Genomic DNA, 3,423 nt, shown 5'->3' with positions numbered 1-3,423 from the left:
TAACTAGAGGGAATTTGAATAACCATTAGTGAAAAATGCAGGACGTTGTCTTCATCTGATCTCTCACAAATGACAGGAACGAATCACAATTTTGTTGTTCAACACAGTACAAACCATTATTTGGGTTGTTATTACTTGAAGGATCGACTTTTGGGCTTATATCTTCTTAGAGGTATTAGTGTTCGTACAAGGCTTCAGAGAATTAACTTGTTTTCAGTGGGAGTGAACTTAGATAGTAGTTATTTGTTGAAGTACTGATTTGATGTCATGTGGTTTGTTCTCTAGTACTTGATCTTCTCTGATTGTGTCTTCTCAGTTGACAAACATGCGTCAACGCTTGAGTTATAGAAGCGTGAGCGTGTGGATGTTCTTGAGCTTTAGGGAGTCTTAGATAAGAATTGCTTTATCTTCAAAGACTTCAGTCTTCAGGAGGTCAAGCTTTAACTTACAGGAGTTTAGGGCATCTTCTTGGTTGTTAGGGAGATATTCTCTATATGAGTCATCTACGTGTAGAATTGCTAACCTCCACAAATGGGAGAGCTCCTCTATTTATAAAGTTCTCTGTGGGCCTCGTTGGCAATGGCTCAGTTGGTCTATAGGCTGACCTTTGGACCTAATTAGTTGGATTTGGCTTGATTTGACGTTTGGGTCAAATTCATCCTATTTTTTGGCTTAATTGGACTAACCTAAATAATAATATCAAATTTGGTCAAATTAATCTTATATGATTCAACAGTCATGATGAAACCATGTGGCGTTATTAGAATGTTGGAGGCAAATTTGGATTGCATAAGTTGAAATACTAGGTGTTTTCATGTACATAATTTTTACAAAATACAAGGTCAATCACAATGTGTTTGGTTCAACAAGTTCAAACCATGACTTTGGGTGTCTTGGAGGCAATTTGGATCGCCATTTGTGCAAAACAGGAGTTGGTTCACATTTTTGAAGAGTTGGAGCTTTCAATTTGCAAACAAAGACTCTTTCCATCTTGAGTGGAAGTGGCCAAATGAAGCTTAGAATTCGAAATGGCACTCCAAACACTTTGTTGGCCCAAACAATCAGTTGAAAGATGTGCCTCAAGGCCTTCCCGCTAGCTTCAAGCAAAACCAGTGTCTGACATCCTAATTGGGAGTGCCATCGTTGTCATGACTCCATCGAGTTGAGGCAGAGCAATCAGTGAGGAAAATTTCTTTGTTGTCTCTAGAGACTTGGATACATTGGCCACTTTGTGGATGATATATAACATATGAGAATGATGCATTGGAATTTGGATCTGTGTACCATAAAAAATGTTACAAATTGTTAATTAACTAGTTTTACAAAACTTTTTTTGAATTATTGGACATTTATTTTTTACAAATTGGAGTAGTTTGCTAGTTATAGATTCTTTCATGTACTCATAACATTAATATAATTACCTTGTAATAGGGTCTGCAATAGTTGTAACTTCTTTAACAAAGTTGGGATTCTTAATTTGAGTCCAACTGGAGTCGAGTACTCCAAAAGCTTCTGCAGGCTCTGCTTGACCTTCCCTATAAAAATAGCTTCCTTGCCAAGTCCACAATGCCCAATCCAAATCTTTTTGTGCAAGATGGGCTGTGAAGCAACTCATGAATCGATTTTCTGCATCATCAACAACTCTCTTTGATCATACCCATATTCACTAACAAATAAAGGAAATGGATTTGATCCTTCCATTACAAACCCAGCATGGTCTATAAATCCATTCACAATATTTGCACAGATCTTGTTCAATGGTTGTTGTACAAACTTGCTCTCAGAATCTCCACTAAAGAATATAAATGTACCTCGAAAACCAACTTATTGTCTAAGGTATTTACCGTCAAAGGCTTTCTTTTAAGCATCGGAGATCATTGTCATAATTTAAGCCTGAAACTATCACTAAAACTTCTGGATTTATTTTATGAATCGTGGTTACTCCTTGAGTTACATAGTTGTTCCAATCATTTGCATTTTCCATAAAGCCTCGTATCTCATTTCGTAAACTCATTCCTATTACCTAAACAACAATCAAAAGACTTTATATGTTAATGCATGTTATAAAAGTTTTTAAGTTGAAAGGTGAGTTTAGTTTTAAGAATTTAAGAAAATCTCTTGATGTTACATACCGTTGATTTGTTGCGAAAGCGTTGGGCAACTAAGCTAAGACCTTGTAGCCATTCTTGAGGGTCAAAATTGCGGTTTCCGAAAAAAACCATTGCCATCATCAAGAGAGCAACACCATCTTGGTTGGCTGATGTGATTGTCAACGATGACCATCAGACCACTCGCCCCCAAACACTTCAACACAGCTTCATAAGCTTCAGCAATAGTCTTGTTCAACACAAAAGGATTATATTGAGGCAAATCCAACTTTTGCTTGTTTTTAAAATCAAGAAGATCAAAGTTTTCTTCAACCGTCCTATTCGCATAGCGAGTAAACATATGGGTTGCATATGTGGAGTCGTACACAATTAAATCTTTAACTTGATGCCTCATCTGCTAGTTCTTTTAACGTTCTATGGTTGAGGCCTTCTGCCAACATGCTCTGTGTGTGCGAAGGCCAATTCACACACACAAGTTTTCACTCGATGACCTGTTTGTGAATCAATGACCATTTTCCTCGTGTTGACAATGATAACGAATAAACTGAAGGGAAAAACACAAAAAGCTAAGGCCAGAAAGAGAATGATTTGAAAATTCTTCCCATTTTCTTTTTATCTTTTTGTCAATAAATATATTTTTTGGATTGTGGTGAGAAGCAAAGCCCGAGCATTGCTTATATACACTTTTATGTTGGTTGAAATTTGTAAAAGTTTGTTTGATGTATAAAACTTTGTCGTACTTTTTCTATATTGAGAAGCTTAATTAGTATAAAATGTATTTTGTTGAAAATCGATAAATGCTGCTAAACAATTAATCTAGCTAAGTCTCGAGAACTTCCGGCACAAAGTCAATACTTTGATTATAACAAAGCTTTCAGTTTCAATATAGGACAGTTGCAAATATAGACATTGACCCAAAATCTTAGCAGATATAATATAATGTAAAAAAAATTACAAATAAGACCAAATTTAAATAGTTTATCAGTAATAGACCATATATTTTGGTAGGAGTCTATTAGTGATACGTCATATCACTGGTAAGAGTCTATCTTGGCTATATTATAATTTTTTTAAATGATGTTATACACTTGATTATTATTTTTAAAAAATGCTACAATTTAAATTTACCCTTCCAACATATCATTTCACGCTCTATTTCTCATTTTGCCTATAACAAAAGGGAATGCATATTAAAATTTAAATCACATTGTAATCTTTGAAAAAATTATAATGGATGGCAAAATATATTTATTGTAATTGTGACTTTCAATTTTTAACTTTGTATTTACAGAAAAATTCAAAACCAATTTGTATT

General features: G+C 34.6%; 1 pseudogene; it reads right to left on the bottom strand.

The window, feature by feature from the left end:
* Positions 1–846: 846 nt before the first annotated feature.
* Positions 847–3,018, bottom strand: LOC120068797 (annotated as a pseudogene).
* Between the last annotated feature and the right edge of the window lie 405 nt (positions 3,019–3,423).

Source organism: Benincasa hispida, unplaced genomic scaffold, assembly GCF_009727055.1.
Source record: "Benincasa hispida cultivar B227 unplaced genomic scaffold, ASM972705v1 Contig1021, whole genome shotgun sequence".
Lineage (NCBI taxonomy): Eukaryota > Viridiplantae > Streptophyta > Magnoliopsida > Cucurbitales > Cucurbitaceae > Benincasa > Benincasa hispida.
The sequence above is the reverse complement of the archived record's forward strand: the minus strand, read 5'-3'. Positions and strand labels throughout refer to the sequence as shown.